This window comes from Haemaphysalis longicornis, unplaced genomic scaffold, assembly GCF_048455015.1.
Source record: "Haemaphysalis longicornis isolate Haplotype H1 unplaced genomic scaffold, Haemaphysalis longicornis Haplotype H1 scaffold_2, whole genome shotgun sequence".
Taxonomy (NCBI): domain Eukaryota; kingdom Metazoa; phylum Arthropoda; class Arachnida; order Ixodida; family Ixodidae; genus Haemaphysalis; species Haemaphysalis longicornis.
Genome location: NW_027526295.1, coordinates 199,733,805 through 199,758,923, shown reverse-complemented (window position 1 = coordinate 199,758,923; position 25,119 = coordinate 199,733,805). Strand labels below are relative to the sequence as shown.

General features: G+C 47.9%; 1 protein-coding gene across 3 annotated transcripts in view; it reads left to right on the top strand.

The window, feature by feature from the left end:
• Nucleotides 1-25,119, top strand: part of LOC144169758 (immunoglobulin superfamily DCC subclass member 4-like) — a 411,050-nt gene that overhangs the window by 133,150 nt on the left and 252,781 nt on the right. For all 3 annotated transcript variants that reach the window (XM_077699085.1, XM_077699084.1, XM_077699086.1), the window contains exon 2: nucleotides 6,504-6,591. The gene's annotated coding sequence lies outside the window, so the exon portion shown is untranslated. The remainder of the gene's footprint in view (nucleotides 1-6,503; nucleotides 6,592-25,119) is intronic.

Here is a 25,119-nt window from a genome sequence, read left to right as displayed (position 1 = left end):
CGCCGATGGTGTTACATACTCAGCTTTGCGACATCTCGGCAGTAACGCCCTCCGACAACTGCTTACCTTATGCAAGAAGTCGTGGCAACCGATCGCATGGAAGCAAGCTGTGCAGTTGCTCGCCTAGTAGCTGTCTTTAAACCCGGAAAACCGCCGACTGCCATTAACTCTTACCGTCCTATTGCCCTACTAAGCTGCATAGGGAAGGTAATGGAGGAAATGATGCTGCAGCGACTCGACTAGTACTTGAGGACCTCAACGCTTTGGCGACGTGCATTCACCGGCAAACGGCTGCAAAAAAATATCGCAGTAGGTGTCTTCCTAGACATCAAAGCGGCGTTTGACACCTTTGCTCATGAAGCTATCCGAAGGGAAAGGACGTTTGTGGGGCTACGAGGGCGGATGCACACTTGGCTCTGTGACTGCTTGCATTACCAGCCTGTCTACATGAGCACCAATGAAGGCGACGCAAGGCGGGATCAGATTACACACGGTGTTTCTCAAAGCGAAATTGTAAGTCCTGTCTTGTTTAGCATCTGCCTCACCCTCATTACGAAAGTACTACACCATGGTGTCAACATACCTCTCTATGCTGATGACATTTGTGTCTGGGCTTTTGGCAAAAACCGGAAAAGTATACGACCCAAATTGCTGAAAGCTTTTCTTTCAATTCAAAAGTAACTCAGTACCTGCGGGACGCTGATTTCACCCGAAAAGTGTGCCGCAGTTGCTTTTACAAGGCAGGATGTATCCCGCTATTCTCTGGTCGTAAATGACACAGAAATACCGTACGTTACAACCATAAATTTTCTGGAGTACTAATGAAACCATCCCACCACTGTAGCCAACTTGTGCGTAACCAAAACGCTTGGACACACTTGGACTACGAGACGGGCACCGCATTTCGCGTCAGTGGCTGCCAGGTCATTCCGGCATTCAGGGGAACGTCGTCTCTGACCCATCAACGCAGGAAGTGCACGATCTGGGGCGCTGTTCCAGAAGGCCCGAGTTTCGCGTATTTCGGAGTTTCCAGCTGCTTGGGTTATGAAAGTAGAGATAGTGGAGCATTCGATATACCTCGAGTGAAACCGCCGGAATCACGCGCAGCACGCCTGTCATATTCGGCGTGCTGTACTGGGACCGCTTACGTTGATAAAGTACGGCTTGTGCTATCTTCCGCACGCAGCTCCATCTGAAATCGATCTTCAGTACTCATTCTCTAGCATCAACTAGGTAACCCCACTGATACTCTGAAATCCCCAGCCTGGCTGTTGGCTACGCCCGGCGCGGGGCGGTCCGCTTTTCTCGGTGTTCTGTTCTTCCACTGAATTATGTTTGCTACTTGGCTTGAGGGCAGTCCCCGTGCAGCTCTGCGCAAGCAAAAACCAAGTAATCAAATGGGTCCACTGAAGCAAACGGAACGCGCCTTGCTCCCGACCATCAAATATGGATTTTGTTTACGGCTTGCTTGAGTGTGCACGCCGGGCGCTTATCATAACTCGTCCCGTGTCAAGAGCGTGTTTGAGCATTGGCGAGTGCGTTTTAGACGTTGAAGTTGTGTCATTTGTCATCGACTGTGACGGTGGCCGGGGGACTTCATTTTTGTTTTATGCTAAGCTTTTGTCGCTGCTAGCGGGCATCAAATACCGACTTCGTGCCTACGACACTACGCCCTCACAAAGTGGACGCCATGGATGGGTGTGGCTTCGGGTTGTTACGCCGCGCCCACAAATGGGCTGGGTTTGTTTGACTGACAATCGAACTCGGAGGAAACGCGGGCATGATTTTGCACCGCCGAGTTGAACTCGGGACGCCCGTGGTGGCCGCTGCAGCGGCGTGGTTTATTTTTATGGTCGCCGTAGCAGGCATATTTCTTCCCCGACAGGTCTTTTAAACGAAGCAGGAATTTCGAGCTCGTTTTTAGCTCTCAAAAAGTGCTGTGCATTGGTTGTGCAGTCGTCTGGCGACAGACCCCAGTTTGCGACCACTTAGATGCAGCTTTCGCTCCACGACTGTCGAGGAGCAAGTGTAGTGTGCGCTCCGGTTTTACGCGACGGGCAGCTTCTGCAGAAGCGTTGGTGGCGACCGCACCACCGACCACCACCAGTCGACCGTCAACCGGTGTGTGCGCAATACGGTCAGAGGAGACGTGTTTCCCAGACCGCGCCTTCCTTTTAGGGGGTTTGCCGGACATGCCTTCCGCAGGTTCCTACTGCGCGTCCACGGCCGCTCGATGGAAACTAGGTCCGTCGAGCGGCCGTGGCGCGTCTATCCGTCTGCAGCCGGAGCGTGCGCCTCAGTTATCGTGCACTCGCAAAACAGTTTCCAACGAAGCGTTCCATGACTGCGCGTTTTGTTTATCATCAGCGCGGCAGACCGACTCTCTCAAGGGTTTGCGTGACGCGCATTTCTTGTGAAAGGTCACTAGCAGGACAGCTTATACGTATTACATATAGCTGTCAAGGAGACAGCCGACGCACGCACAGCCGGTTGAGGCGGTTCATTTATTCGCAGGGGTGAAGCCGATAGGAACGCAGGCCCGAGCGTTAAGATAATTCAGCTCGGTTCTCGCGCATGCACCTCATGGGGTTCAAATTCTTCCCCTGACACGTCTTTGGTGCATATCCTCGTGTCTGGATTGGACATAGACCCTACCTTACTCTTCCACATGGTTGATGCTAGTACGGTGCATACCCCGATTGCTTGATGGCCTGTTGCATCTGTTCATTACCCTCGCTAGAATACAATCAACGGCGCGTGCCTATTGTCAGGGGCGATCTTTGCACATTTCAACGGGTTTTGTTCAGCGTCACCGTCGTATGGCAGGACGCCGAGCATGGAAAGCGAGTAAAGGGGAGAGCTAAGAATTAAAGTAACCGCGTGACGCCAGAGGAGGGTAAGCGGGAGTGGGGAGGGCGCGAAAGAAGAGAGGGATATGAGAGGATTGAACTCTATGGGAAAAAAATAAAACGACTGTGGAGAGCTTCTTTGAACAAAAGCGGGGAAGAGCAAAATAAAATAAAGCAAATAAATCTGATAAGTTGTTTCCCTTGTTGCTATTCCTTCCTTCGTAACACAAGGCCACTTGGGGGATTGGCCCGCAATTTGGAGCTTTGAGGAACTAACGTGCCCGGCTGGAAAAATTCATAACTCTGTGAATTTGAAATGTAACAGTTGTAGAATAGTGCGTGCGAAGTGAAGCCTGAACGTTATGCCACTGGAGTAGGACAGGTGCACACCGCCCTCGCAGAACTCCGATTCTAGGGAGGCTGTGGCGTGTTCGAGTCTGCTTGCGCACTAAGACGAACAAATGAAACAGAAGAAACTGACGCAAACACCTTATAGCTGAAAAGAAGCCGTTCAAATTATTCCGCGCCAAAAGGCAAATAAACGAAAGCGAGGAAAAAGGCGGAAGTACGATGTATTAGAAAACAAGTTGCTAATACGTATCGCCAAGCTTCCGCCTTAAAAGCACGTAGACAGACTGGACCGCGCCGAGGAAAGTTTGTGTCGGTAAGCGGAGGGTTTCGATTACGTGATACGAGCGGCAACTGTTTTGAATTTGGCGTGCTCCTATCACCCACTTTCTTTTTTTTGCCAGTCTGCCATAGTCACGTGATTGCCCTACCTGCCACCGACGGCAGAAACTACTTCTTAAGACGAAAAATTTCAAACAAAAAGCTCATGTGAATGCCTGGAATAAGAAATAAAATGAACTCTGAAGTGAGGTACACGTTAATAAATTAAAAGTACAGTAAAATAAGGTAGTTGTATTTGCTTGCCCCCAGTAGCCACCAGTGCAGCAGTGGAACGAGAGAACGCACTGAAAGATGCGCCACGCACGCCCTAGTAGCGCATCCTTGAAGCGTGCTGCCCTGAACCGATTACCTCACCTCAATAATCAGGAAATAGCATGAATCGCATTTTTAAAGCGTTTAAACCCCGCGCCGAAATATTATCATGAGCTTATTAATAATACCACAGCTCAGTCTTGCCCGAGTTTCGCTCAAACTCGGGCCTTCTGGAATAGCATCCCTGCTTGTGTCTATTGGAATCCCGTATTGCAGACAAGACGGAAGTACGGCCGTCTCTGATGGAAACTGCAGCTGTCAGCTTGGCAAGACCCTCTTAGGATACCCTTGGTCTGCATGCGGTTACCCTCACTGCAATCGCCAGTTTTCGCGAGGCCTACAAAAGCAAACTGGGAAGTCCTTCACCGACTACGCCAGAACGTAACCTTCACTCGTAGTTTTCTTTTTAAGGTAGGCTGGGCGGACTCGTCCTTGGGTTCTGTGTGCTATGTGAAAGAATACATACGGCATGTCCTGTGTTACTGCCCACAACTCAACGCGAAACAGCGAGAGAGAGAGAGAACAACTTCATTTTGTGCCCGGTGGGAAAAGGAAGAGGTTGGAGATCCTCCTCGGCGAAAAGAACTTTTGTGTTACTGCTACGCGGGAACTCTTTAGAAGTGTGTCACTTTCTTGGCACGTGTCAAGATAACGCTGCCACGGCGCGAGGGACAAAGGCTCTTTTAGCTTTTTTGTCTGACTCGGGGTTAATCGAGGTTCCTTAACCTTGAGATGGTCATTTTTTTTCTGCTTGTGCTGAAAAGTTAATCTAGGTTCCGAACTGATTTCATTTTCTTCTCCATCTTATTTCTACATCATACCTATTCCCCCTTTTTTTCTTTCTCCTAGGTTCATTCCATCTAGAGGAATAAGCCCCGCCTTTTGTGGGGCTAAGCTCGTCAGTTTAAATTAAATCTTTCTCTCCCTTCTCCTTCATCTGACTTCGTTGTTCTAGTCGCCGCCTCCCCGTATTTTAAAATGACGTCATGCGCGCTGAAATATTGAATGAGGTGCTTTTTAAAGTTCTTGAAGCCCATTGCACCGCCCGCCTGACAACAAAGAAAACGAATGCTTACTTTAGCTTATGTATCGTACGTTCAGCAGACAAGAAGTACTCCTAGCCACTCGAAATGGGGAAGAACAACCAAAATTATTCACTCCGATGCTCTGAAATTTTACGGTAGTTCTGGTTTTTTATTGCTTTTGTTTCAGTTGAGTTACACCGGTTTGTGTTACGCAGGTCAGCTGGAAATAGCACAGTCATGTGCGGCGCAGCGAACTGATTTGCTCTTCCCGCTTAGTTCTTGTGGACAAAAATGGTTAGAAGATCAAGAGACAGTGCTCCTTCCTATGCTTTAGAAAAAAAAAAATGGTAGGCGTCAAAGCGGTAATCGTGAAAGTGCGCCTCGAGCCTTCACGCACGTTTACACAAATAGCGAACATTTTACATCAGCGTATACATTATTGAATATTGCCCATTCATTAATCTGAAAGAAAACACGTTTAGAGGCTACGTAAAATCTTTATTTTTATTTTCAATGACAGCCCACGATGGTTGTTTGTTGTTGGCGCCAGTATTTTTCCAAAGAAAGATACATTGGTCAGCTGGCACCCCAGAGAAAAAGAGTGGGGAAGAATTACATAATGGGAGTGACGCATTTTAAAACTGCCATGAACGGGAGAGATTAAAAGTTCATTGACATCGAGAGATGGCATTTGCACTGAAGCTCTCAGGAGGCGTCCTTAGGACAAGATGCTTTGAGCGCGGATGGCATCGAGAGCCCTTCGGGACAGCCAAAGCTATATAGCCAAGCCTTTGCGAAGCCAACAGAGACGTACTTCTACGTGTGCGTTTGTCCTTTTACACTGGTCGGCTCCAGGTTCTCCCGTTGCAGGAAGCCAACAATTTTTGCAGGGACTGGCGAATCGGTTCATTCGAAGGCTTCTTCGTGCAGTGTGCAGTTTTTATAAAAGCAAATCCGCGTACCGTGATTCCCTTAAGTGTTTTCCCATTCCAAAGTTATAGCCGGCGGATTTGGCGCAATTCGACCCGCCTCGGATTTGCGTTGAAAAAACACAGCGCGAGGAAGTCACTATCAGTCGTGAGACGTCGCTGGCGGTTTTCCTAGCCGCGAGTTATCTACATCCCTTAGCGAAAATATAGAATAAGTGAGGCGGCCCGGCACCGGGAGTTCATTAGACGGGAGCCAGGAAGCGGCTTATTTATTCTAAGCGTTAGGCGGAGACTTGGGTAATTTCGTCCGTTTACTGACCTAGCCCTGTAAGGTATACGGTTCCACGCTGGATTTTAAGTTTCATGAGAGCCCTAAAATTTCGATCGACATCCCAGAGGAACTTTCTCTGGCCTGCAGGGGCCTCGTTAGGCATTGCAAGCGTATTAAGTCCGTTTCCCGGTGTTTCCACTCAGTTTAACGATCGTACTAGATACCTTGTGGATCTGCCTTTCTGATTTCTTGGAGATGATAATGAAGAATTGTTTTTCGCTTTATGACGTACCTCTTTGCAGGTAGAGGAGGCAAGAAAATGTGTGGTGGTAACTGATTGATGGTCAACGACACAATAACTGCTTCAAGGGCTCTGTACTAGCTGGTCGCAACTTTACGTGTTTATGGTATTTTTTTATTTATGCAGGTTCACATGTGCATCAGCGTGGCCACGGCGTAACGCCTGGAGGACCCCTCACCTGGAAATAAGGGAATCGGATTTCATTCAACTGGCTGTAAGTGCGCCAAATGAATGCATGGTGCTTGCCGGGAAGCGCTAAACATCACAGACGTCTGCGTGTTCCATGCGTGCGGGTATGAAGAGGCGATGAATCTCGTTTCTTACCATTAGTTACGATTATTATTTTGACAAAGAAGTTCACGTTTGAACGAGTGATAATAGCCGAAAATGAGAATTTCCTTACTCGGCAACGTTTTTCTGCAGTTTGAAAACCGTTTTAAATTAAAACGACCCCTCGGCAGAACGTATCTCTGAAGTGTTCCATGGCTCAGCACACCCTCCACTTGTAAATGCCGGACTACGTCACGGGTGCCCCACGCAGTTATCATGGGCCGGGCCTACATATTTCAATAGGTAATTCTAGCGCCTTAATAAATAACTAGAATGCAAACTTAGGTCGGCTCAACGGGCCATGGAACGAATAATGTTAGGAATAACACTCAGGAACAAGAAACGAGCTACCTGGATCAGTGAACACACTTGAGTTGGCGATATCATGAGACAGCTATTTCTCGATAAATAATATTTAAAAAAATCTGGTTGATCCTTCTTTCATAGCAATCGGTAAAACACGAAAGTGAAATGGGCCTTCAAGGAGCATTTGAATGGTTATGGTGCATCGATATGAAGTTCCACATCGCTACTGAACTTCCAGATCGTTTAAAATGTCCTTTTTTTCCGAGGTCTATATCAGACTGGAATAATCTAACTCAGCAGGAGGTGTATTTTACGTCGAGTGAAACTTTCGCCGCATGCCGGCAGATGAGGTGATTCATTTCAATTGTATGCTGTCGTTGCTGGCCATTGTACAACAGTTTGTGTTATTTCGGTTGTTACCGTTCGATTTCGATTTGTACAAACCTTTACTCAGTGTTTTCTTTTTATTGTATGTTTTTCCCTCTGTAATGCCATCATTGGCTCTGTGGGTACCGTGATAAATAAATAATAAAATAAAAAATATCTATATTTGGTTGGCATGGCGGCGTTAGACGCATCAACATTAGACACTGAATTACACGCGCCGTAGCATTGGGTAAATCCGATTGAAACCCCAGGCGCTCGTAAGCCATGCGAACGAAACCGAATGGATCGTCAGCGAATGGTCGGGTGAAGTACGCTACAGCGAAAGGAGCATGATTTGCGGGTGGGTGTCCTTGTCGAGCCACGTCCTGCTGGCGGGTCGCTTAGGCAAAGGTGCGACCACATTGGTCCTGCTCCGTGACGTGTACGCCAGACCTTTGCGTTGCGACGAGCTCAGCTTGTGGAACTCGGCGGCGGCATTCCACAAGCTGAGCGGCGTTCGACATAGGCGGCGGACGGCAAAACACAGCAGCTTCCGCTGCTACAGAGTGATCCTGTGCTAGGTTTTCATTTTCAAATTCTCCATTTATGGAGCCTCAGCTCCACGACACCTCATACATTTGTATATTCGTCAAAAATCCACACCCATTTAGACTGTGAAGCAGGGGATGAGAAGTGGTAACTGTATGTCGGACGGTTCATTTTCGGTAGCAGGTACACAAACTTTGCATCGATGTTTCAGCAGGCTGAAACACTTCTCTCACTTTTCTTCTCTCCGCCTCTCCTCGGTGCGACTAGAGGCTCGCATGCGCCATCCTCCATGTCCATAACGGTCACGTATGCACTGGCTGCATGCTGCTGCAAGGGAAGGTGATCGCGCGCGTCTCTCGTCATGGGATATTTCTCGTGTAGGCTTTCTCCGACATTACGGTGCAAAAAAAGAGACCCCAAGAACACAAGGGCGAATAGCAACAAGTAGTCTTTTTGCATCGTGGTAGCGAAACGTGAGAAACTTGTTCGTCTGCCGTGAAGCTGAGCTTCAGAGAAGAGTAGGACTTCTGTCGTGCGTGCGCTGTGGTTGACAACTCTATATTGTAATGTGCGTCAGTGTTTCTTCCCGGACGTCCCGTTCGCGTACTTAGCGCGATTAAAGTGTTCGAGAGCGATTTGAGCTGGCGTCTTCACTGCCGAAGCGGCGTACACTGGCCTGGCTTGGCTCCGTTACCTGCGCGCCGGAGGGGCACAACGGAGGGGGCGGTGGCCGGGCGAGGAGGAGGTGAGGGGCAGAACAAGTCTAGATGGTGTTGGGCAGGATCGAAGGTCTCCACTGATCGAGAACAGCACCTCTCCTCAATCCGTTGTGCATCCTGGCGTGGTTGTCACTACAATTATAACGCTTTCAAGAACAGCATAGCAGCGGCGGTGTTGTGGCAATCACTACGCACAAATGTTTCTTTAGGCTCACCAGGGAAGGATGTGGCGCTCGTACCGGAATTCGCACGGACGCTGGGTTGGAGGCTAAGAGGCCGCCTCCGGTTTCAGTACGAGAAGTCTGAGGTACCTACCGGCCGGTAGGTAACTCACAGGTTTCATTCCTTAAAACACCCTTCTCTGCGGCTTCTTGACCTACGTAATCACCCAGGGACCTGCACAGGCCCGCCAATATTTTACATAACACAGAAAATAAGGCCGGAATATATCATAAATGTCGGGCGTATACTTCAAAAGTAAGGCCGGATGATAACGCACAGCACCCCTTGGATGACAAAGCCGCGTGTGCGCTGGCGATGTGATGAAGTCAATTCATTGTTACTAACGGTCCGAATAAACCAGAGTCCCATTAATTCATGTATGAGACAGCCAGAGTATTGACGAGGAACCGCGAACGATAGAAGGGAAAGAAAACGCGGAACAGTATCCTTCTCCCGACATTGTTGTCCCATTCTTCTCTGTGCATAACTACGAGCGAACCCCCGCTCCCTCCCGCTTCCCCAGCCCCGTCGGCTGTCACGGGCAGCGAGCGACATCATCGACAGAGATGTCACACGCATTTTCCCGGGCGAAACTGCCGTGACAGCGGTCTTCCTGCCGTGCGGACAGTCGCATGTGTTTCTCTCGCGAGCGCGGTCGTGATAGCTTGCGGTCTCTGTTCTTCACATAGCAGTATGACGACGACCGATAGCGCTATATACCAATGACGGGGCCCATCGGATACGTTGGAGGGATACGGCTGATTTTTCGTAGTTCCCTACATGTACTGGTTCGCCTTCGGTGGTCGATTCCCTTGGAGGCGGATTTCGGTAGATGGCAGCTGCACTGCTGCTCCGCGGTGTTTGTCGCGTCGCGAGCGCGGACGTAAAACGACCGACAAAGAACACGCGAGACAAACGCCTTGTGCGCGTCATTGAGTGGCCGAAAATACGACGCTCTTTAATGAAGCACATGAATGAGAACTCTACCATAAAGAGGGCTGGTAGACCAGTCATAAACAATGATCGCACACTTTCATTATTGTCCGGAAACCTACGTGCTACGCAGGTACACACCATTAGGCAATAAACATAATCCTTGGTAGCTTCCCCGATCAGAGTAGTTGCTCAGGGCATTGAACATAACGACAGGTGGTGAGTGCATTCATACGCAACGGTGCGCACATGTGCACACACGCACACTCGAGCAAGTACACGCAATGTTTTTTCCCCTACTTAGCTGTTCCACACTAAATAATTAATAGCGGAACGAGCGGGATGACCCGCCGCTGCCTGATGACGCGTGGTATATGGATGCAGCTCATCATTCTGTGCGTCGTCAATGAGAGGAGCAGACCGTAGGAGGATAACGACGGGGATAACATGATTAATGTTCAAACGAACCAACGTTTCAGCGAACAAATATTTTCCTTGATGTACCATACATACTTTTTTTTTCGCCAGAAGCTAAATATATATTGGCCCCAGCGAACGCGGCTGGTTCGAAAAAAATGTAACGCTCCTTTCAGGAAGAACGAAGAAGAAACGCGAAGATTTCTCCGATACAAATCCGCATAGGCTAAAGAAAATAGGGAATGCCGCTGATATGTGAAAGTAGTTTTTTCAGCCCCTCGCAAGCTGGCGGCCCTTCGCAAAACGACGCACCTCCCGAAACAGGAACCCCGAAAGTGCTCCATCGAGCACAAAACGAAGCTTGTGGCATGCACAACGTCGGTAGTGTATGAGATTCCGTTGTCATGCGGCAAAAAGTACGTGGGTCTGACGGGCAGGTGTCTGAACACAAGGCTCAGGGAACACAGTAACAACGCCCACAAAAGTGTCAGAGGGCACCTAGGCGTACACTGCCGAGACTGCAAGGGCACCACCGAGAAATGCACTCCGAAATTTGACGAATGACAAGTCATTTAGCGTCATTGTGACCAGTTGACAAGGGAAATAGTGGAGGCTGCGGAAATCGGTAGGCTAGGCGAAGATTGTGTCAGCGCTCCTTCCATAGCCCTGTCCACAAAGGAACTTGAGTATCTACACGTGCGAAACGGAGCAACCAGACCCGCCGCGGTGGCTCAGTGGCTAAGGCGTTGCGCTGCTGAGCACGAGGTCGCGGGCTCGATTCCCGGCCGCGGCGGCTGCTTTTCTGATGGAGGCGAAAAGCAAAAACGCCCGTGTGTACGAGATTTCGGCGCACGTTAAAGATCCCCAGGTGGTCAAAATTAATCCGGAGCCCTCCACTACGGCGCGCCTCATCGCCTGCGTTGCGTCGGCGCGGTAAACCCTACAATCAATCAATCAATCAATCAATCAATCAATCAATCAATCAATCAATCAATCAATCAATCGAAACGGAGCAACCTAGCCGGCCATCTGAATGTACACACACGTGCTGAGTGCGAGGGGGCTGATAATCATTTAGGGGTCTGTTCTGAATGACATGTGTCCGGCACAGTTGATATACATTACTTATCGGGTCGAATGTTTCATCGTTGGTGTGTGAATGCGTGTTTATAAATAAAGCTTCTTTCTGTAATAAAAGTTCAGTTGGAAGTCAGCGCTCGTGCTGTGTGCCTCAGCTTAAGTCTTTGTTTCTGTAGCGCTGTATTGTTAAGTTGCTTTAACGTTAGGCGGCGAGACCGCAAGCATCTCTACAGGCTTCAGATGGTGTCACCTCGAGGTGTAAAGTTCGAAGTCTTCGCGAGCATTTAAACAAGCTTGCTATGCTCGGCTGGGGTAATTCGAACGCTCCCGAAGTGGGCCGTGCCTTTGCATGCACAAGACTTACTTTCTTGACGGATCACGCTGAATTCGAAAATTGTTTCTATAATATTTCACTGAAAATATATGTCGTAAGTGATGAGACAATAAGCAAGCCAACCTGAAATATAATAAACCTATGTTTATTCTTTTTGACGGGTTCAGTTACCGTTCAAAATAATAATAAAGAAATAAAACTGAAAACAGAGTCAGAATAAAAAAAATTTTCCGAGCGCTGTTTTCGCTTTTAGATTCTCTTGCAGGAAAGCAGATGATAAAATGGACACCTGATCGATTTCTGTTTAGATATTCCATAAAGCAATCAAGATTTTTTTCTTTGTCTGGAGAACCCTCTGTTTCCGGGGCTATATAAGGTTTTCTTCGTTATAACGTCCCTCTTCAGAAACATACCACCCTAAGTGAACGTTAAAAGAAAAATTTAAATGTTTACCTATTTGCATGGAATAAAATAAATTATAATAATAATAATCGGTTACCATAAAAATGTGGGTTTTTTCTGCTGGTTCAACTTTTTGAAGCTGTGCGGCTGTTGAAGGCGAATACGGTAGAAGGGAAATTGTATTTTATTGCGCTCAATAAAACGTTTGCACCCTGCTCCTCGGTATACATGAAAAAAAAATTGGCCGCGTATCTGCTCGTTTCGTTGCAAATGCCGTCAAAAGACAATAGTCTTTATCCGCTTTTGCGAAGTAAATGCCTCCCTTCGTTTTCCCGCTCACCTCTCATGTTGTTCCTCTTGCGTCGCGCTCCTCCCAATGTAAAGACGCCAAAGGTTTGCTTAAATCATTTTAAATTTCCCGCGTTCCACTGCTCCAAACCGGGTGTCTCGATGCAAACGCTGCCGTACGGCGAAGACGCGCGTTAATCGAGGCGCCCTACTTCAACGTTTATAGAACCGCGTTTCCGTACTCCACGTGCGTTGCAAGCAGAACGTGGAACCTATCTAGTGGATCCTTGCGTAACTGTTGCCGGTTGATTTCTTAAAATGGCGCCAGAAGCTATAGTGGCGCGGGCGACAGCGGGCGGCGGCGGAGCGAATTCTTTTTCTGCAGTTGATGAAGTATTTAACTTCACAAAAGTCAAGCATGTATGATTTTTTTATAAAGGCCCATCTCCCCGCGAGGGGGACTCGAGTAAATGCGTCGCATAGGGGGTGGGTGTATTGCGTTAACGTTTAGTGTTTGGGGAGTTGGTGGTAGTGAATGCGTTGTATCAGCAGCTTCTTGACGTAGTTTGAATGAGTCAAGGATATAAGGCGCGTTCGTAGCCTTTCATTCTGTGTCGGCTTTGTGGCGCAGTGGGTAGAGCACCATGCACATTGCGTTCCGCCCGCAGGGTTGTGGGATCGAAACCAGGCGCCGGTAAGTATTATTTTTTTATATAGTGTAGGGGGAGGGGTGCGGACCTGTTGTTGAGAGCGAGGAGGGTAGCGTGATGCGGGAGAGGAGGAGTGGGGGAGCGGGCGCGCCTGCGCGCTGAGCTGTTGAGGACGCACGGCGGACGCTACATGTGAGTTAAAGAAATGCTCTGCATTTAAAAGGAACACTGCAAATATCGCTTCTGTATTGATTTGTTGTCTCATATTTGCGTAATGTCTTGTTCTTCTTCAACAATGTTGACAAGTATGAACATTACACAGGACATAGACGGGTAGATTTAGCTGTGACTATATAAGACTATTGCGCAGACATTGTTTTGCTTTGGCCGGGTGGCTGAGTCGAGTCACAGACAGACAGATGGACAGACAGACAGACATACAGACAGACCAAAATTTCTGGGTTTAAGTAGCCCAAGAAAGACTATCGTCTTTAAAAAGAGCATTCATGGGAAGTAGTCCGTGATACGAGGTCACCTCTTGACACGTGAATTTTGGGTCAATCGTGTTCTCAAGAGCCTTTCGTCTGGTGGATTTTTACGCCACGGTAGTTCGCGCGGCCGCATGTGTGCACGTATGTCTTTGTATCTGTGTGTCCCTGCTGGTACACGTGTCCCTACATATATGTGTCCTTGTGTGCGTGTTTTCTTGCTGTGTCGTTTCCTTTTTTAGCGAAAAGTTCGTTAACGTGAATAGTATAGTCTTTTCGTAACAGGTAATAAAGGAAACTTCCTCCCAGGGCCTCATTTTGCACCCTTACGAGTGAGATTTCAGACTGTCCTCCATTGTGAATATCTTACGCCGCAGAACGAGTCGGCTCCCCGAATTTCGTGTCTCGAGTCAGTGAGGGGGGGGGCACTTATCTTTATTGGTGCAGATATACGATCAGTGCCAGTAGTTATGAGGGATGAGCCATCATTTCCCTCGTAATGATGGTGAATGCGAAACGGGAAAACGTCTACCTGCCTGTCGAAACTGACTAGAAAACTCAACTAGCTTCGTTATAGAAACCCCACGTACGGCTGGACACTAAGTGGTGCTGGGGTTGGTAATGCTTCTTCGAACAGGGCAATTTTGTACGTGCGACGTGCTTCCTCCGTAGCCAGGTTAATATGTTACGACTATCTTGTCACATCAGCATGTCCCGACACTAAAATCCGTGTCTCGACCTTTCAATCGTGGAATTTGATCGCAGAGAAGCTCGTCTTCACTTATTTTACAAGATTTTACGCAAACATATTCGCCATCGTGGGAAGGCTTAAGGCCACATCAAACGACAAGTTTCACGCTATGCATGCCCTCCCTAGATGTTACGAAACCATCCAATTTACCTGCGTCGTAACTATGTGCTGCCCACGTGCCCAGCTAGTGACTGCACAGTTTTTGGAATCTATAAGCGATCGGGTAGTTCACGTTTTTCGAGCTCTAGTTTGGTCTACTTGTTTCACCTTCATAACCAATTACGCTCACTATGTTTCCGGAAACCTGCAGCTTAACCTGGCAATTTCCGACCTTTTCTCTAAAGTTAGCCATATACACATGACCTTTTGCGTGCACGATGTTGGAATACGCCGCTGCTGCCCGTTTTATACTGACAATAACTCCGTAAATGCGCTGAAATTGTTCCAAAATGGCATAGCCAGGTTAATATGTTACGACTATCTTGTCACATCAGCATCTCCCGACGCTAAAATCCGTGTCTCGACCTTTCTTTCAATCGTGGAATTTGATCGCAGAGAAGCTCGTCTTCACTTATTCGCGGTCGGAAACCTCAACAGGCATTTTGTTAAGGCGATGTTGCTTTCTGCTCCGGCCGCAGTTGTGCCTTCACAGTAGGGCGCACCTGACTGCCACTTATCAGAATGAATGAATGAATGAATGAATGAATGAATGAATGAATGAATGAATGAAAAATAACGGTCAGTTTTTAGGAGCGATACGCTCTTGCTTCCAACGAAATTAGAGCAGTAAGGAGGCAGAACGCGCACAAAGCACGACGAAAATTCCGATTTTGTGGTCTCGCCGAGAAGCTGCCCTTCTGCTATTCAGCGTGCCAGTGTAATGCGCTACGAATTACTCAAATCACCTTGTGATACTTACCGTGTGCTGAAGTATCATCATCAACATCCTGTTTGTGTTCACTGCAGAACGAAGGCCCCTTCCGTGTACTTCCAGACTTTTCTGTGTTGCGATGGCCTCGCCTATCTTCGTTTATTGATACCTAGCCTAATTTTTAGAAGGTTCGCAGTAAATTGGTGTGACTGTTACTCTGGCGTGGAATTGTTTCTGTGTACCCCAATTTGTGTTTTGTCTGAATGATCCTTCCAAAAATTTCCGTTACGGTGCTTGAGTTAAGGCTATCGAGCTGCTTAGCTGGAAGCTGGACCATTTTGCGCGGCAGTTTCTTTATACGTCCTTGCATGACAGAAGGGGTAAACTGCGCTAAGGAAGGCGCCACACTGAGAGAGGTACACAAAGACAGGCGCAGTCTTTGTGTACCTCTCTCTGCGCCTGCGCCTGTCTTTGTGTACCTCTCTCTGCACCTGCGCCTGTCTTTGTGTACCTCTCTCTGCGCCTGCGCCTGTCTTTGTGTACCTCTCTCTGCGCCTGCGCCTGTCTTTGTGTACCTCTCTCTGCGCCTGCGCCTGTCTTTGTGTACCTCTCTCTGCGCCTGCGCCTGTCTTTGTGTACCTCTCTCTGCGCCTGCGCCTGTCTTTGTGTACCTCTCTCTGTGTGGCGTCTTCCTTAGCGCAGTTTACCCCTTTTGCGAAAATGCACCAACTCGTCAAACAACGAGTCCTTCTAAACTTGCATGACAGCAGACTAGAAAAATCTCCCGCTAAAACACTCATTTTACCGATAAAGCGGCCGAGAGTTGCGTTTCTGCTACTTTACAAATGTCACCATGTTTCTAATCGAGGTGAAAATAATAATAATAATAAAACACGCCCGTAAACGCATGACCCTCCCGTTTCCAAATAATTCCCAGCCCGCCATTATGACGGGTTTCATAGGCTTGTGTGTAGCTTCATCGGGAAAAATTACAATTGAACTTCAGCTGGTCTCTTAACTTCCCGAAATGCGCAGCTACCTGTTTACCTGGTTACTTAGCAAGACGTGACGTTTTACGTGTCCAAAATATAACTAGACGAACATTTTTATAACCGATTCTTTGTCACTGTATTTCGGTTCTGCCCTCTTTGGGTATATGCACTGCTGGTCCCATAGGGCATAGGGTGACAGAATATTTCAAATCATCTTAATTTCCTGAACATGCTCCAGACATATTCCAGCCGCTTTTTTCTAACCGCAGCGTTTTTATTTCCAGTGTGCCCACGCCTTTCTGGTATGTTAAGTTTTTTGGATGCGGCTGTATGAAACATCGGACTTCCAGACTCCAAACCTGCTGTCGATTTTCGACCGGGGCGTATGGCTTCGTCTTGACATGGCAAGGTGCTTTCCGAAAGAACGCTTCCTCCACGGCAGCTGTCACGTCGCCAAACGAGAAATCACGAAAGGCCGCCTAGTGTACAGGTTCGGTCAGGGCTTCGCGAAAACGGCTTTAGCAAAGCACGCGCGGCCCCTTTTTCCAAGCCACACAAGTGCCTAGACCAACGGTGTGACTCGGCACAAAAGGGAAACCCCTGCAGCGCTCACCTGTGTTTCTCTTCCGCGATTTTCTACCCGCTCAGCCTTCCTCCGGATCGTGCTCCTCTACTTCCTGCCGGTGCAGGTGTGCTCTTAATCTCAGAAAAACGGAGTACTCCCTACTGTGGGATGCTGACGCAGGTGCGTCAGGACTGTGTAGATAAGCCTTTCTCAGCGTTGTATACCCGTGATCCATCGACTTTGGTGGTCCTACGCGAAGATGCTTCTGATTTCCGTTTCATGGAAACAGCGCAGCATCAATAATGAGTCCCGAAGATGGTCTTCCTTGCAAACGGGCGTGCGAGTCGCTGTTGTCGGCTGTGGGCAAGATCCGGTTGCGTTATATTCATTAGGCAGGAGGGCGAAGGAGGATTGAGTAACGGAATGTCGTCGCAGTCTGCATGCTGGGGTATGATTTCCCGATGCTGCTTCTGCAGGTCACCCTGGCCTATGCCAGTGGCAGCTGCCTTACAACTACACAGAGCACGTAATCCATGCATTTGAATGGGCTGTCGAGTGCGTTGTTTTTTCTGCTGCGGCCTGTGATCTTCCTTAACTAGCACCTCTGTGCAAGATACTAATCTCGTCGGGGATAAAATCATGGACATGAACCAGTATGCAGCAATATGTGCTGAGGCCACTATGTCACAGTTCCCTCTCCTCTGCCTTAGCAATTTGGAGAGCGGCGTATACCATGGCATCACTTACTGCTATCGAAAGTAAGTATATGCGGAAGCTTAGAGCTGGGATTTATGTAGTTTCAAACACCTTTTTACGACTCTGTAAGCCAGCCTTACTTGCTAGAACGCTGCGGAGGTCGTAAACTCATTCAGGCACAATCTCCCGGTAAGCAGTGAGTGACAACGTGATGCCGAGGGATGCCTGCGCATAAAAACCGGCAAATCTGGCAGCAAATCTGGTCTTCTTAATTGCTGCCGATTCAGGCTAAAAGGCAAAGGAAGGAGAAGGCCACCTTGTCCCAATTCTTGTCTTGACGGACGAAAGTACCGAATGAATGAATGAATGAATGAAATCTTTATTTAACAACATGTGCTACTGTTAGGGCACCCGCCTTGTGGAAGGGATCTTCAGCTCGATATGCCCTGGCTGTGGCTGGCTTCGCCAGCCCTAATCACCAGATCAAGCTGTATCGCAGAGCTGTATGGCTGGCCAACGACACCGTCCACTGTTGAAAGAAGGGATTGGAGATTGGATGTAGACGCGGCGTTTTTTGGCTCTCCCGTACTTGATGGTATAGGGTACCGGGTGCTGGGCAGTAGTTGCAGGTGGCTTGATATTCGCTCGGATACATCGCATGGAGGAGGGGGCGGCGGGGATAGGTTTTGGTTTAGAGTCTTCTGAAGGTGGTAGCTTCATCTATAGTGAGTCGCGAGTGCGCATGTGGGAACATTCGCCGTTGGTATCGATAGTGAGCCCAGATCTCCGTCTGTCGCAGAAAAGGTTGTTGTTCGGATGCCAGGGGGTCCGATCCTCCCACGAGAGAAACGGCCTGGTGTGTATAAGCTCGGGCTGCGGCGTGAGCCGCCTCGTTCCCTTCGAGGGGCCGTGACCAGGAACCCAGACAATGTAGACTTCCGCAGTGTTGAGGCTTTTTTGTAGAATATGGAGTGCCGTTTTAGAAATGCGTCCTTGGTGATAATTTCCGCAAGCAGTCTGTGAGTTCGTTATTATGGTAACTCTGTCGTGGGTAATAGTATGGCATGGACTATTGCGGCTTCTTCGGCAGTATCGATTGATGTGGTGTTGACCATGGCGGGCGTTATTTTCTGTCACTGTACGTTCACTACACAGGCTACACGGGGGGAGGGTGCGGATAAGGAGATGCGCCTACATAGAAGGTATTGTGGTCATAGTTACAATATTTGGACACGGCTCGTGGTCGGGCGATTCTTCGTGCCTTTTTGTAAGTCGGGTACATATTTCATGGTATTGGCGTATGTAGTGGCGTATGCACTGGCGTATTGCACTGACGTATGCGCTGGCGTATGCAGTGGCGTATGCACACGCATGAACTGGCGTGTCTCCAAAGGTATACTTGTTTTATAATCTTTAACCAGTGGTATATTATAACCCAATTGCCGGGTAGTTGCCGGCCCGTACGTGTTATCTTCATGCGCTCTATTTGAGAAACGTGGCGCTCTTCCTGTGGCTCTTTTTCTATCTATTATGCGCGCGTAATTGTAGTAATTTTGATGTGGACGGCTTGGAGGGCAGCCAAAATGAGGTTTTGTAGACCTGGCGGATAGTTATATTCAATCTTGCTTTTTCATTCGCTCTAGGTACCAAATACAGCATTCCATATGGGGCTCGACTAATCAGTATGGCTTGTATAATTCTTTGAGGCCGTAGCGACGGTGCGGGACGTGCTGTATTATGTGCATGAGTTGGTTAACAGTCTTTTGGAGAGGGGCGATTGTGTTGATTCCGAAGCCAATTTTGCTGAAAAAAAGCACCGAAATTCGCAAATGTGGCAGAGTTAGAACGGTAGAACGGATTGGCCATTTATGAGTAGAACCGGGTCTGGGATGATGGTCTTCCTTTGTTTCGCCGTACCAGCGCGAAATGTGAAAGCGATGATTTTTCCGGCGCGCATTTGAGGCCTGTTGTTCGGAGGTAGCTCTGTGCTTCGTTTATAGCTACTTGACATCCATCTTGCCGCCCAATAGATTCTATAGCTGTTCATAAGGTGATGTCATCCAGGTAAATTGCAGGAAGAATGTGAGGTATTTCGTTTAATAAAGGGGGGAGATCTTTCGTAGCAAGAATAAACAAAACGGGCGAGACTACTGCACCCTGGGGGGGGGGGGGGGGGGAGAGGTGCCCTGAGAGATCGGCCAATTCCTATGGTCGCAATGCGATTGGTAGGGTAAAATGCCAAATAATTGTACATTCTCGGCCCATAATCAACAGATGCGAGACCCTGAAGAATACCATGGGGACTGACATTATCGAAAGCGCTCTTTATGTATAAATCAAGGATGCGGATGCAATGCTTGTGTGTTTTGGGAAGCCAGTCGAAGATTTCCTATTTATTTTATTTATTTCACAAATACTGCCAGCCTTACACAAGGCCCTCGGCAGGAGTGGGTGTACGTTGTAACACGTACAGAGAGGACAAATCTATACAGTCAAAAAATGATAAAAATGCAAGCTTAATAAAAGCTGCAGAATGGCCAGGCAAGCGAAAACTGCGCAGAAATGCAAAAAGAATAAAAAATATTACGGCGTATTTTTTAATGCGCGCAGTGTTATACGCACAAGTAAAGAACGATATGACAGATTAGAGAGATGCCAAGAAATAAGTGCGCAGCATTCTGCGCACATACATAGTCGGCACAAGAGGCGGGGCCTCGTCGCGATAATGACGACACAGGGGGTGGACAGTCTTATTATGAATATTTCAGAAAAGAAGCCCAAGGAAAAGTAAGCAACAAAGACAAAGTCTCAAACAAGCGAACATAAACTACACCCTACAATTAAAAAAAGTGTGAAGGACAAATGCATAGTAATTTTGCACATTTTCAGGGCGGCGCTTGCTTTTTCAGAGATGACATAAATGCATCGATCTATCATCAGACATGCCATAACATCGGGGGAAGCGCGTTCCATTTTCGAACAGTCCGTGGAAAAAAAGTGTTTTTAAACACATCTGTTCTGCACTAAAAGTTATTGAGTTTCTTAGCGTGATTTACGTGTCGGACGTAATGTTACTGGTTGTATGTATTTAAGCTTGTTAATTCCTAATTTACCGTGGTAAAGTAGATACTTAAATTTGAGCCAGTTCCAGTACCGTCTCAACTGGAATCTTTCTAATTGGGCACTTCTCAAAAGAGCACTGAGAGATGTGCGCTTTCTGTGTGAGTTGTAGACGAATCAAATGGCCTTACCCTGCACGCTCTTTAGTTTGTTAATGTTAATTTGAGTGTAAGGTTCGCATACAACTGCGCATATTCGAGTCACGGGAGGTTGTATAAGCTAACAGTTTTATTTCCGGGGTCGCTTTTGACAATGACCTTTTAAGGTACATAAGCTTCTGAGTAGCCCTCTGCTGAAGGAAATATAATTTGTATTAGTATGTCCTGAGTCGAGACGTGTGGGTGGAAGCCTTACATGGTATTCAGAAAATATTCGTGGTCTTCAAGGTATGGTGAAATCCCATATTGGATCATACATGTTGCCCCATAAAAAAAAAAAGATACAGGGAGGAGCGGGCCAGTAACCTGGAACCGCAAAAGCTTCACTAGTACAGGCACAGTTAACAATTTTGTCCACTATAAAGCACGGCGGAAGGCGCTATTTCCTTCGACTCTGGCTTTGCACAATAGCGGGGCCAGTTGTGCAACTTTTGTTGCTGTCTTCCGACTCTTTTTAGAGCGAGGCTAAAGAGCCGTAATGGCTGATAACAAATGTGGCAGAGCGCGGTTGTTGAAAGAGCTTGCGCCGCAACGGAGCGCGGCCGAGGGCTACATTGGGTATGAGCGCGCTGGCAATGCATAACCCCACCATTATCTCAACGCAGCAACTCATCACTCCCCATTGCATAGCATGTTCATTCATTCATTCTCGCACCTACCCCCCCCCCCCCCCCCCATCTCGCGCTATGCGCACGTGTCACAGTGCAGATGTTCGAGCGCCCGTTTTTAGGGACGTAGCCCCTTAGGGGGTGGGGCTGTTGGCGTCTCTTGTCGTCGTCGTCATAATCCTCGTTCGTCTCTTGTAGTCACGGTACTGAAACACCGAGACACTCGTTTACTCCTCGCGCTAGAGCGTAACGCGTACTAAAAAAAAAAAAAAAAACACCGGGACACTCGTTAGCGCGTCGCCCTAGACAGCTTCGTGCTTCAAAGACAAGATACTTTTAAAGCAAAGCTGTATACCTCTGCCCCCCAACGGTTTCACCTCGGTTGGCAAAAACGCCGAGGCGCCAAGAATGCCCTTATAAACTTCATGATTCGCCCCTCACCAGGTTTTACGTTAGTGGAGACGACCCGTCATTTCTTCCACATGCAGAAACACAGGCACGTGACGCTGCAACTTGTAACAATCAAACGCGGCACTCCTTTCTCAGTTTGCTGTAAGAATTTTTATACTACAAAGGCAACCTTGAGAAACGCCGTTCATAAACACTCCTAGACTTAATTCAATAACGCGGAATGCAGCTTTAGACTACCTTTTGTTTGCAAACAACGTTGCAGAAATTGCGGGCACTCACAGGGAAAATGCCGCACGTTTTCAAGACACCGCGGTGCTGACGTCCCTCTGTACTAGCGCCATCGCTCTGAAGGCATACAGTTTTAGGGGCGAAGCACCTTAGGGGCGAGGCTTGTCCGTCCAGAGTCTGTCCGGCGTCCGTACTCATGGCACAGCACTGTGTAAATGGAAACATCTGTGAACAAAATGGTCACAAAAGGTTAACAAAACAAAATAAAAGGTTCAAAATGGTTAGAGAGAGGGAGAGAGTGAGTGAGAGAGAGAGAGAGAGAGAGAGAGAGAGAGAGAGAGAGAGAGAAGGAGGGATGGAGGGAGAGAGAGAGGGGGAAAGGGAGGGAGGGAGGTAGGGATGAGGGGGAAACACAGAGCACCGTGTAAATCGAAACATCGTTGAACAAAAGGTTCACAAAATGTTAACAATAACAAAATAAAAGGTTCACAAAAGGTTAGAGAGAGAGAGACAGGGAGAGAGAAAGAGAATGCTGCGTTGCAAATGCGTATATAAGCGCGTTCGAGACCTCACATTGTCTTTCTGCCATGGATGAAAACTAACGTAAGGCGCTGCATGCGGCGGCTCAACGTCTACGCAGACAACAAGCTACGCCGGAGGCAAGAGTTTGGGAAGTGGCGGCAAAACGTCAAAAACGCCAAGAGGACCCGGAGTTGAGTGCTCGGGAACCAGCGGCTGAACGGCAACGCCTACAAGCTACCCCTGAGAATATACTGTGCACACGCGTTGTCACTCATTCATATGCGCGAGTGAGCAATGTCACGGGTGGTATACGGTAAGAATGATCCCCAGTGCTTCGCCCACTCGTCATGGTTGACTTCGTGGAGATGAGTGAATTTTTTTCCAGCCGACGTTACTACGGAAGCTGTCGCTACCAACGGAAGTTCTCCCCCATCCGCGAGCTCGAGCTGTAAGGTTGGCCATGCAACGTGCAAACCTGAATAATTTATGCACGCAGGGTGCACAACCATGTAGGGGGGCATGACAGTTAACGTTATCAGTTTCCTTACCCACATTTTGTTTCATTTTTTATTTCACTTCATTTTATTTCTTTAAATACACTATTACATAAGGGGTGGGTACATAAAAATCTGCAGAAAACAATCCCTTGTGCTACGCTGTAAGGTGGTTAGTGTGTCCGTGAAGGTGGAAGTACAAGTAATAGCAGGAATGTCGTCGCCTGAAAGGCCACTCCATTCAGCTGCTGTGCGAGGAAAAATAATGCAGAAAAATTGACGGTGCATGCACGTGGGCGTGTGACCTGAAGGGGGTTGACTAGTGCGCCCAGAGATGTGCGCTGAGGGAACAAAATAAGGTGGCATCCCCAACGAGCCGTGAGAAAAGTTATGAAATGAAGAAAGACTGGCGATACGGCGGCTAAAGAAAAGGAGGGGTAGTTCAGTTTGTGCCTTGAGTGAAGATACGGTGACGTCGTAGGAGTACGAACTATGGATTAACTGAGAGGCACGGCTTTGAAGAGACCCAAGGCGTCTTGAATATAGGATTGTTGCGAACTCCAGATTGGGAAAGCATATTTTAGTTTAGTTCTTGCAAGGCTTTTGTAAGCTAACAATTTCCTAATTGTAAGCTAATAAAATCCAAGCGTTTTATTTGCCAATGAAATAACGTTTGTGATAAGCAAACCCCGTGAAAGGTCATTGCATGATGTGACTCCCAGATATTTATATTTATTAACTGTTTCAACTGGAACGTTACTGCTAGAATAAGGAAAAGATGCTTGACAATCTACCCTGGGAAAGCGGCTGAAAAAGGAAGCTGTAAACGACTCCCAGAACTATTACCCATGCGACGTCAGACGTCACTTGAATTCATACGCGTGGCTCTAGAAAGAGTAAAAGTAGAGTCAAGTGAAACCACACCCTTTATTACTTGAAAGAGATATTCTTTTCAAAGGTTCAGTGAATGCATTATTCGTGAATGGTTGTTGGTAGAGTTGTACTGGTGAGCCGCGTGAGTGCAAACTCATTTTTCTTAACATTAAAGGAAGACCAAACCCGGTGTTAGACGCTCTCATCTCTTCTGTGTCACTGTCGCCGCCGACGGAGGTGATGAGATCGGTGGCAGAGACGGAGAAACGCGATGCCATGCATTGGTGTGAGCTTCCTTGAATTTTTATAACTCCTAGCGCATGCTCAAGGCGCGCACACGGCCACTACACGTGCCGCGGGCGAGCGCACAGCGGCGCGAGAGGTCGCGTGACGCTATCACGTGGCATAAAGTGAGAACGCAGGGGGAAACCCGCAGGTGTGCTCGGTGAGTGTACCCTCTGTCTCCTCCGTCTCCGCGAGGGCTCGTAGCCCAATCGGCAAGAGAATCGGGCTCTAACTCCGTTTCTCTATACGCTCCAGGTTCAATTCCTGGTGGTGCCCGTAACTTCTTTTATTTGTTTCCGGGAGTTTTCTGTTGACACCTACGGTCGCGAAAGAACCCTTGGGGGGTAGAGGTAAAAATCTTCGCTTTAAAACAAGTTGAGAGCGGCAGCAGGTCAAGGATACGGCTTTGCATTTGTGAGGGTTAAGTTGCATTAGCCAATCTTCGCACCATTGTTTTGGAATATTAAGATCACTTTGCATAGCTAATTGATCAGAAGCGTTACAAACAGTGTGGTAAGTAACACAATCATCAGAAAACATTCGGATTTTACAGGGTACGTGAGTTGGGAGATCATTATAAATATGAGAAATAAAATCGGACTCCGAACTGAGCCCTGCGAACACCGGATGTTTCCGGAAGGGAAGTAGCGGAGCATTGTTAACAAAGACAGCTTGAGTGAGGTTACTTAACAATTCACGGATTCACTTTAGGACGCGGGTTGTAGGTTTAACCGCGAAAGTTTAAACAGAAGGCGTTTATGTGGTACTTTATCGAACGCTTTCGTTAAGTCCAGAAAGATGGCGTCACTCTGCATCTAAGGATCCGATTTAATATGCCAGTCTTGCCAAAACATGGCCAGTTGAGTCTCGTATGAGAAACCTTTGCGAAAGCCAAGCTGCGCGGAATTGAAGAAGATATTTGAATCTAGGATGTCCATGATCTGGGTGTAGATGACATGTTCGATGATTTTGCATGGGAGGCTGGTTCATGAGATGGGTCGATAATTCAGGGGGGGGTGACTCTCTTATGCCTGATTTGAATACTGGGGTGATATTAACGTGTTTCCCGTCCGCAGGAAGCTGA